The sequence below is a fragment of the Hyalella azteca genome, unplaced genomic scaffold (genome assembly GCF_000764305.2).
Source record: "Hyalella azteca isolate HAZT.00-mixed unplaced genomic scaffold, Hazt_2.0.2 contig15098, whole genome shotgun sequence".
In the NCBI taxonomy this organism is placed as follows: domain Eukaryota; kingdom Metazoa; phylum Arthropoda; class Malacostraca; order Amphipoda; family Hyalellidae; genus Hyalella; species Hyalella azteca.
Genome location: NW_025944962.1, coordinates 229826 through 241734, shown reverse-complemented (window position 1 = coordinate 241734; position 11909 = coordinate 229826).

The window sequence follows — 11909 nt, the reverse complement described above, 5'->3', positions numbered from 1 at the left end:
CCGCTTCCATCGGACCATCTGGACCGCTTTCATCAGACCATCAGGACCGCTTCCATCGGACCATCTGGACCGCTTTCATCAGACCATCAGGACCGCTTCCATCGGACCATCTGGACCGCTTTCATCAGACCATCTGGACCGCTTCCATCGGACCATCTGGACCGCTTTCATCAGACCATCAGGACCGCTTCCATCGGACCATCTGGACCGCTTTCATCAGACCATCAGGACCGCTTCCATCGGACCATCTGGACCGCTTTCATCAGACCATCTGGACCGCTTCCATCGGACCATCTGGACCGCTTTCATCAGACCATCAGGACCGCTTCCATCGGACCATCTGGACCGCTTTCATCAGACCATCAGGACCGCTTCCATCGGACCATCTGGACCGCTTTCATCAGACCATCTGGACCGCTTCCATCGGACCATCTGGACCGCTTTCATCAGACCATCAGGACCGCTTCCATCGGACCATCTGGACCGCTTTCATCAGACCATCAGGACCGCTTCCATCGGACCATCTGGACCGCTTTCATCAGACCATCTGGANGAAGTTGCGGTGTGAAGTTGCGGTGTGAAGTTGCGGTGTGAAGTTGCGGTGTGAAGTTGCGGTGTAAAGTTGCGGTGTGAAGTTGCTATTTGAAGTTGCGATCTGATTTCGCGATCATCTGTTGCGGTCTAAAATTCTATTCTGATTTTACGATTTGAAATTTTAGTCTGATTTACGGTCTGAAATTGCGGTCTGATGTTGCGGCCTGATTTTGAGGTCTGATGTTGGTGAAAGATTCTGTGGTCTGATCTTGCGATATAAATTCAATGTCTAAGTTGAAGTCCGAGGTTAAAGGGTGAAGTCCAATCTAGAATTGCAGTCTACAGGTGCGGCTTCGAAACTTCTGGCAGCATCTGTGTTTGTATTCCAAGTTTTAATTTATTTCTAAACTATTATCCTTCCATGACAGGGAATAATACTATTTTCTACAGGAGAACAAGAGTCTTTGTCTCGTACAAGAAACTTCTCGTAGTGCAGCGGGAAGTTCAAGAATAAATTCTTGTGCCGCCAGGAAGGCCGACAAATGTTGCTCCTGAGCTCAGAGTTAGGAGTAGGTAAAGCGTCAAGCACTCAAGTCCACGGGGCCACAATCGTGAAGACTCGACCACGTCGAGCACTCAAGTCCACTGGGGCCACGATCTTGAGGACTTGACCAGAGGAAAGGAGTACAGGCCCCTGGGGGCTGGTGACAACTTCCAAGCCTTCAGGAGCAAGAGGATTGAACTGGGACCAGGCGCCGAGGAAAGGGTCCTACAAATCTCAACGAATTGATTTTCCAGATAAACAGTGAGGAATTGTAGGGAAATTTCTGCTTGATTGATGGGAAATGAACTAAATCAGAAAATTTTGTTTTATACTGATAAAATTTTGGTAATCTCAATGATATGTTAAAAATATCTATAGAAACTACTAAACGTCATAAGTCTTAGCGATATCAGAAAATTAATCATACTTCGAGTGAAAAATCCTGGCGAAAACTCACTGTTCACATAACATAATTACTTGCAAAATACTGACAATCCAACGCAATCACTCAACAAGCACTTCGCCAATATACAATTATTGTATGGTAAAATGCTCTGCCAATTCAGCAAAATTATTTGGCAAAAAACTTTGCTGTTATAGCCAAATTTTCTTCGAAATTCTGACAATATATTCTAATTTCCGGTAAAATACGCGGTCAGTGCAGCGTAATTACTGGCTAAATTCTTTAACCCGGAAACCAAATGAATTTAAAAAGAATTCAGGCCGTAGCAAACCAAGATGAGCGAAATATCCACAGAGAAGAATTGATAATTTCGAATCACAATTTTGCCCCTAAAAGCTAACCAAAGTCAGAAAGCTCACCCGGAGAAATTTTTCTTCAAAACGAGGCGCAATAGTCCGTTTACATCTTGTAACCTCAGTGGAAATATATTTAGATATTTTTAAAAATATCATTTTCAATAATTGATGGTTAGCGGGCATTTAAAAACGGCTTAATGCAATCCAAAATTACGTAGTCTGTATAACCGTAAACGAATATGTGAATTTCTTGCTCCTCCGCACGTCGGCGCAATTTTTGGATATTATTTGCTGAAAAATTCTCACAATCATCTGAGAAATTCAAGAATGCGTGTACCGCACATCGTGCGCGAAATGAGGTCCCTCCATGCATCTCCATGAATAACAAATTAGTTTCGCTTTCGGCGTCTTGCAAAACTACCTCGAGAATTGATGACTTTGCTGGAAATAGCGGGAAAACCTCGGCAACTGCCATAACATTTTTTCCATACGTCAGAACTGATGAAGTGTTGTGAACAGCTGTGCAGAAGAGGCAGATTTTGGGCGCGTTATCGGTGGCTAATGTCGGATTGTGGGCGAATTATTGGTGGCCAAATCAGATATTGGATCATTTATAGGCGGCTGAAGAATATTTTTTTTTAATACTGTTACTGGTAACTACTATATAAGTCATGTGAAAAGTATAAATTTGTTATGAGATTTATCATTTTGTTGTTAGGTATATGAATGTTTTTTTGTTTATTTAGTATAAAATCGTACATATCAGACTGACCAGTGTGCAGGATTGCGCTGCATATAAGATAATTAATGTAATATGTTAAGAACTGTCAATTATTTTTAAGTGTTCGAAACCTTCAATCTCTAATTGAAGTTTTTTAATTTTCTTCCATTAACTTTTTTAATGCATTTAATGCATTATACAGATGTATATAGCGTGTTAATCATTTTCAGAATTAGAAAATTCGAAACAAACGTCAATATAATCAGAGGCTTTAATAATCCAGAGCCGCATTAAACTCCATCCTAATAAAACATCAAAGTTATTAACGTCTATAATCACATGAGCCATTCTTTTTCTTTAATTCGGTTCGATACAGAAGAGTGTAGTCCATCATTGGGAAAAAATGAAAAATATTAGTAAGCGATTATTAAAAAAATTCACAAGGGAATTGTGCAAAAATGTATTTTTTGAACTAAAACACACCAATTTTTCAAAATTCGAACAAAATTTCAAGAATTGGTGTAAACAACATGAGCTGACGCGTATTTTAAAAGCTTTTTCATTTTCTCTTGAAAAAAAACTTCGCAAATCGAATGCCCTTCAAACTTTCATATCAACATTTGGGCCCTGTTTATTTAGAGATCTCTAAAAACTGAAAACAAATGCTCGGGGAACAACATTTTGCGTTTAAAAATGATATATTAAAAATAATAAATTTTTAAATGAAAGAAACAAAGAAAACAATAATCTAGAATAAAAAAATGATTGAAAGTGTTCGAGAGCTTCTCTCACAAGATAAGTTTTGAACAGGTCTATTTCGGTAAAAATCAATTAGAAAATAGTTTATTCGCGGCACGTGAGATCGAGTACGATCCCGAGACCTCGAAAAATTATTGAGTTTATTCCCCGATTCTAAATCACCGCCGCATGAAGGCCTATGAATTTTAATTGGCCACTGATGACCAGCTGGAACCTGGTCGTGAAACTAAGATTTTACGTGAAAAAATTTCATAAACCAAGATTTTACGTGAAAAAATTTCATAAACCAAGATTTTACGTGAAAAAATTTCATAAACCAAGATTTTACGTGAAAAAAATTCATAAACCAAGATTTTACGTGAAAAAAATTGCATAAACCAAGATTCTACGTGAACAAAAAAATCTTTTAAGATTTGTATGTCTTACGTAAGATTTGAACGCACTGTAAGTATACGATATTTCTGATCATAATGAATTTCTCTATTAAAAATATTTACTACAGGTAGATTATAAATTTTGTTGGTGATTAAAACAGAGTATTACAATTGTTCATCGTAACTAAAGTTACATAGAATAATAAAATTAAAAATGAAAACGGGTAATTAGCTGAAAATTCTTAGTAGATTAAAATGTCTGTTCTTTCGAATTGTGGTCTTTTTTTTTAATCATCGCTAACCTAATCTCTTTTCTCTGATTGCAATTTATAAATTTTACACAAATTTCTTCCTACTTTAATTGTATATTTTTCTCCAATATTTTGTTTTCAATTAAACGATGCATTCCTAGGTACAATTTCTTTACTAAAATTCGTGTTTACAAAATACTAAATAAAGATAAAGCATTTCAACGCTCAAGCATCGCCATACCAAAAACTAAATTATCGAATTGAAAAAAAATCATAAAATGTTTGCAAAATCGGGAACAAAGTTTTCCATATTTTCCAAGGTGTAATTTTATTGATACGTAATAGGTTAGAGTCGCAGGTAAGTAGTGACTAGTCACCTAGCTGAGCCTCTGAGAATAAGTAATAAGTCGCAGATAAGTAGTGACTAGTCACCTAGCTGAGCCTCTGAGAATAAGTAATAAGTCGCAGGTAAGTAGTGACTAGTCACCGGAGCCTCTGAGAATAAGTAATAAGTCGCAGGTAAGTAGTGACTAGTCACCTAGCTGAGCCTCTGAGAAGAAGTAATAAGTCGCAGGTAAGTAGTGACTAGTCACCGGAGCCTTTGAGAATAAGTAATAAGTCGCAGGTAAGTAGTGACTAGTCACTCTAGCCTCTGAGAATAAGTAATAAGTCGCTGGTAATTTGTGGCTAGATATAGTGATAGTAACCCTCGCTCTCATGTACATAAGGTAAACAAATTATGAATAAAACTACGCAACGTATATGTAATATATTTTAATTAGTTCCCAGAAACTTTTATCATTTCATGTTCCTCCAAATTTTTAAATGTTTCCTTATAACTAATTATAATTAAAGGTGGTGCGTTCCTAATCCTTATCCAAGAACAATTTTTGTCCAATTTTTTCCTGAAAGATTTTAAGGTTAACATTTTCTCCGTTTAGTTTTCCTTGAACTTAAATCCTGCATAATCCTCTTTGCAGTTGATCTTCAATTTAATATAGATCTTTTTATCTGGCATTCAATGGCAATTATTTATTTTCCCTTCCAGTTTTCTTGAGTCTTCACGTAATTATCTTTCGACTTCACTTAATTCTTTATTAAGTCTCTACTTAATTGCCTTCACTTAAGCCGGAGCCTTAATCCCTCGTTAAAGCAAGTGGCCTCTCACTGCTTCATTTCTAATCTTAATTCTCACTTAAAAATTGCCTTGTCAACAAATGGCAAGACTTAATTACAATCCATTGAGGACTGCCGGTTAAATCCATCTACTAAATGTCCAGCCTATATTTTGTGGCCTTAAAACATTTTATCTTTCAAGAATTCGACGGAATTTAGTTGCACATTATTTTACATTCGCCAGCAACGTGAGCAATGGCAGGAGTGAATAAATCTCTCATAATTAGTCAAATTGCAAAAACAGTAACGAAATATTTTAAAATATAGCAGTTTTTATCAATGAAACTACAAGATAAACGGAATCAAAGGCCAAACTGTAATTCTAATCCTGGCACAATTAGAAACAAGATTTGAAAATGTGACGCAAAAATTAAATGCTAAACGATTCGAAATCAAACCTTTAACTATTTTTTTCAGTATTGAGGAGCGTTCATAAAAAAACTATGTTAATTGTTCATCTCTTTTACACTACGTTTGCTCGAAAACGATTGTCAGACATTAGCGCAATGACAGTGTAAAGCCAAAAATTCCGCAGAAAATGTACAGCACAATGAAAAGACTTGTGCAGAAAATGTATGATATCATGCAGAGCATTTTGGAGAAATGTACAGCACAATAAAATTATGCAGAAAAGGAACCATACCATGTAAATCATTGCATATAAACAGAAAACATTTTACAGAAAATGTCCAATAAATGCAAAGCAGTGTCCAGAAAACCTAAGTTGACAATAAAATTAAGTATTTCTGCGAAGACTGTGTACCAAGTTACGTGTATAAATGCAAGAAATTTTGCAATCACCATGCAACATCGATTATTATGTAATTTTATGTAATTTAATTTTATGTGTTGAAATTCTATGTAATGTAATTTTATGTTATGTAATTTTAGTAATATAATTTTACGGGAAATTACAATTCAATTTCTGAAATAATTTAAAAACAATTAATCTCATACACAATTTGAAATTGATTTCAACTAACTACCGGGAAAAAATTGCTAGGATTTAATAAAACTTTTTTCATATATTATTAAAAACATTATCACTCAAATATGACGACTTAAAAGATGTTGGATACTAATTATATATATTATTCATGGCTTATTACATATATGATATGTAATCAGGGCTTATTGTCTCCAGTGCAAAAAAATATTTGCATTAAAAAAGAAAACAGTTTCCTCTAAAACCCTTAATGTCTGCTGCGCGAAAAATGCTTTTTAAAAAATATTCAAAACTCTCACACAGAAAATGCATCAAGAGAGTAAGAAGCTACGCTATGAGTCAGGAAAATGCATGTCTACAATTTCCGGAGCCCTCATACATAGGTACATAATATAGGAAAAAATGATGCCAGTGAATGACCGTCCATCCGATGGAAATGATGTCTTAATAAAATGTTATTGGTTCAATAAATCAATGCGTAATTTCGTAACGGCGTACTGTGTGAGAAAGAACGAATTTGTAGCAAAGCTAAAGTGGTCGCAATTTGTAATCCTGACAAAATTGCAATCGGTAAAAAGATGACTGTATCATAAAGAAAAAAAGGAGCTTCTATCCAATGGTATCCAATGATAATGGCAAGGTAACAAACTGCAGTTTAAAATTATTTTACGCTAAAATCAATATAAGGAAATAAAGAAAAATGTATATTGCTTAAATGTATATAAAGTTTATCAATTAAGAACATTAACAAACTATTTGCAAGTAAAAGTTCCGAATATTGAGCTACGAACAATATTAAATGCAACTTAGGGAAAAAATGAGATATAGAGGAAAAATGTGTCAGACACTTGCTCGGAAGATGTCTAATCAATGAAAGTTTACCAAATATGATAACCATAAAATTAACCAATAAATATATCTGTTCTAAATAATATTGAGGTGACTTGCTGGTTAGATATAAAATATCTGATGAGTGCATTAAATGTTTGGAAACAAGGAAATAAGGCTTTTGAACCTATTGGGCTGGTTAATGTTAGAGCTGTGAACTTTGGTTGGCTAATATCTTGTCTAAAAAATAAGTAAAAATTATTCCATGCAATGAATAATATTAGAAACATTTAGCTGCAGATCAAAGAAATATTAAAGCTCAAGCTCGAAGTGTATTCTGAAACTGAATCTTCTACGCTGGCAATAATCATAACTGTAAATCAATGAGCCTAAAAAACATCATAACCGTGATGCACTAAGATAGGAAAATGAATTGTATTTGAAGAGTCAAGTCTATAAAATATCGGCAATTCTTCGTTTCGGCTCTACATATTCGTTTGTATTTGTGTATAAATAAATGATATTGAAACTCGATTTTCCTAATAGTTTTCATGTTATAGTTCCTTATTTTGCGATTTCAATTTACCGATGATTTGTTTCCTTTACATTTTGGTAATATAGGAGTTTTAGATGCATAAAAACAAATAACTTATGCGGTTTTTAATTCAAGAAATGCAAATAAATTCAAATAATCATTTAAAATTCATTAATGAAATGTTAACAATGATAAAAATTGAAAAATTGGAAAGTGATTTGTCGGAAATTTGTCGGAAACCGAACCCGTACCTTGTCTATAGCATCCACGAATCCATTCAACCGGAAAGATTTTAACAAAAATTTCGAAATTTCTTTTCTAGGATTTCTTTGACAATAATTGGTTTATTTAAAATATTTAGTGAGGATAGGGGAATAGTATTCCTAGAGATTTGATGCATATTTTTTTACATAATCATACGATTTTCAACAAATCACAGATCATATAACAAATTACCTATAAACCATTAGAATTATTTCTAACTAATGCATTGAATATTTATATAAAATTTCTATCAAACAAAGAAGAGAACGTACAATATATCCACTCTCAAATGGGCATCCTATTAATTGGTTTGATGGTTTGATAGATCCTCTGGTCATGAAAATCCATGTTCAAATTTTTAAGGTAAGGCTGACATGAGTTCTTAGTTTTTGCCAAATTTTGACATATATTTTTTTTAAGCACAAGATAGTGGTTTACAAAAATGCTGAAAAGAACAAATATACCGAATGTGAAGCATAAAAGTTCCCATTTTTTTTGTAAATTCTATCCTTGCTTAGTGAACTATTTAATTAATTTATTTGTTTAAATAATTTAATTTGTATTTTTAATTTAAGTGTAACTTATATATCCTTCGCACAGCAAGCTTTTCAATACATTTTAATGTATAATTGCTGCTTTGAAAAACAGATGCCGTCTTAATTCATTCGAAGCTCGGGTAATGAGAGATCAATAATTTTTTATTAGTGTAACCAATTATTAATTAATTAATCTTCAATTCACACTAATAAATGTTATAAAATAAATGATAACATATACATTTTTAATTAATTACTTTTTTAAAAATGTTTTTTAAAGAATTTTGTCACGAGTTCATGAAAATATTTTATAGTTTTTGCATTTCTAAATTGTTTTTGGAATTTTTAGTTCCTTTATTAAATTATTTGAGCGATCTAAGTTTAAAATCTTGACTCATAAATTCTGCAGAAGTAATTATCTAAACGCGCGCTATGAAGTGTCAAGACGATCCCAATAAAATATACTAAATTATTTCCATATATCTAGAAGACTCCAGTAACTTCAGTAGTAAAATTAAAGCCATATAAGCATTATTTTCAGCTTCGCTATTCAGAATTGAATGCTATACCCTGCCCGCGTTATTCTAGTCATATAATATATATCTATAAACTTTCAAGTTGTAATATTCGTTCTTTTTAGCGCATTTTCTCATTTATAGAAAAAATGCACTATTGTGCTCGCCATGTCGTTCTATCTGTCTGTCCGTCCGTCCGTGACCTCATTTTCGTCGACGAGAAAATGCGCTCTCTGTTACTCACTGCAGTGAGTACTGAGTTATAACTATTTACCTGAGTTTTCTCAACTATTTCATTTCACAATGCCGTTTATTTATTTTCAATCATTCTATACAGTACAACTCGCATGAACTGTGTTTTGTACAGTCAGCATCTAAATTTGAAGCAGTTTCGAACTTTTTCCATTTTCAAAGAGTTTTCGATTATTCGCAGAACGAAATTTATTCCATTTGATTTCAGCACAAGCGGGTGACGGGGGCCGAGTCTCATCAACTATTCAACTTACGTCGCCGATATCTTCGTCAAAAAGACCAGAACACGGCGAAGAAAATATTTTTGATCACGAATATGAAATGACGAACTGAAATTTCTTCTACTCCGCCGGGAAAATTATTATTGAGGTTGTTCTCAGAATATAAGGGGCGTGGTAATTAACTTGATTTCGAGTTGTTTATTATACATTTCATCCTTTATTGCATTTAATTCATCTCTCTGTTGGAGAATATGATAAACTAGACCACGAGGGATGCAAAATAAGGTAAAATATTCCACTCATTGTCAATAAAATTCAAGGTTAACGTCTCTTAGTAGTTCCGAGTTGCGTTCTGTATGAAGAAAAGTTAAGCGCTTCAATTAAGTTATCAAGTACTGCAAAATAGAGAGACGAGGTAACCGAGCTTGGTTATACAATTTATAATCAGCACACTGTACAAATAAATATATTGCTCACGTGGAGCAATTCGGAATTTCCATGCCTCATCCGCCAAAAAAAAATTAGAATTTTGCGTTCCTATTTCATGAAATTCTAGCAGGTTAATTCGTAGTTGCTTTAGTTTATCGTGTAATTTTAGAAATCATAATTCTGTGATTCCAAATCCCGAAAATAAATTCCATATAAAAATTAATCGATGAAAGACGCATTCAAGCTAATATTTATGAAGGAACTTGCATTAAACGTCCGGTTAATGTTGACATTATATTACATCTTTTCTTATTTAACTCGAACTAACCGAACGACGAATCACTAAAAAGTTATTTCGCAGTGTTCGCTTTTTTGAGAATAATTGGGAATATAGCAATGAAATTGAATACCACACATTCAGCTGCTCTGTGAGGCATTCAGCAGCTCTGTGAGGCATCCAGCTGCTCTGTGAGTCATTCAGCTGCTCTGCGAGGCATTCTGCTGCTCTATGAGGCATTCTGCTGCTCTGTGAGGGATCCATTTGCTGCGTAAAATATTCAGATGACTTTCAAATAATTCAAATGGTCGTCTGGTATTCAGCTACGCTCAAAGCATTGCGCTGCATCGCCATTAATCAAAACCTCGCGTGGAACAGAACTGCCTTCAGAGAAACCAGAACTTCGCGTGGAACAGAACTGCCTCCCGAAAGACCATATATACGCGTGGAACAGAACTGCCCCCCGAAAGACCAGAACTTCGCGTGGAACAGAACTGCCTCCAGAGAGACCAGAACTTCGAGTGGAACAGAACTGCCTCCCGAAAGACCAGAACTTCGAGTGGAATAGAACTGCCTCCAGAAATACCAGAACTTCGCGTGGAACAGAACTGCCTCCAGAAAGACCAGAACTTCGAGTGGAACAGAACTGCCTCCAGAAATACCAGAACTTCGCGTGGAACAGAACTGCCTCCAGAAAGACCAGAACTTCGAGTGGAACAGAACTGCCTCCTGAGATGGATCTCAGGCCAGAAGTTCAAACAGAAAAATCAGAACACAATTTGGTCCGTTGTTGTCCACCAATAAATTTTGCGGGTTGGCTTCATGTTGAAATTGATTGCGTGCTCAATTTTGTTGCCTTGAAGCGGGGCAAGATAATGAAATGTCAAGTCTCATCGGATGTTTTCCTCGGTACACATGATACGTTCGGCTTGAGAATCCTTACACATAATCTTTTTAATTTCATCATTGTAATTGTTGTGACAAGGTTAGGTTAATTTACGGACTGTATATTGTGCAACCAAAAATTGAACTACAACACTTAAAATTTAAGTTCGAGTTTACATTTAATCAAAACCTAATGATAGAATCCGTGACTAAAATTGTATTCATTATTATTCAAATAAATCTGAAATTTCGAGTATTCAATTAAATCTGAAATGACTTGTCATTTCGTACAATTTTTCATGATCAAAACGCTTCAAAGCCTCAAATATTTCAAGGATGGCACAGTTATTTCATAACTAAATAATTTTTACTAGGAAATTTGAAAGAACTTAATGATCGATAATTTATTCGTGTGCATAAAATTAGTCAAGTTATAGTTCAATAATCGATTTTGACAAACAATTATAATAAATGTTGGACTCGCATGAAGTTGATTTAAAAAATGAATTAATTTCCTGTTTGTCATGAAATTATTGATATTTACAACTAAACAAAACGGGAGAAAATATAGAAGAGCTTGTAGAAGTGAAGAGATGGGATGAAATGAAACGTCCTGTTGCATGTTACGTATAGAATTAAAATAAATGAGAAAGAAAAGAACATTCCCAAACAATAATTGTGAACTCATAAAATAGCTGAGATATCCTAAAATTGATCCGCTGTTTTTGAATATCAACGTATGTGAAAGTGGGAAAAATGTAATGGAACTTTCAAGAATTCCAAAGTTGTTAAATTATCTATTAAAATCTAGTTCAGCATCGCGACTGGAAAGACGTCTGATATTACAAATTTTATTTGAATGTTTACTTTTATTATGAACGAAATCAAATTAATCTTCGCACGCCTACGATAAGCTAAAATTACACACGTGGGTGAATAATGATTTTTATGATGAAATTTGGTCAGCTTAAAATAAAAATGTACGGCAAACGCCGATGGAATTCAATTTTAGGAATCCTGTGATGTTTCCATGAAAAGAATTCAATTTATTCCTTATTCAATTTATTATTAATTTATGTTGCAATACTTTTATGCGATTTCTA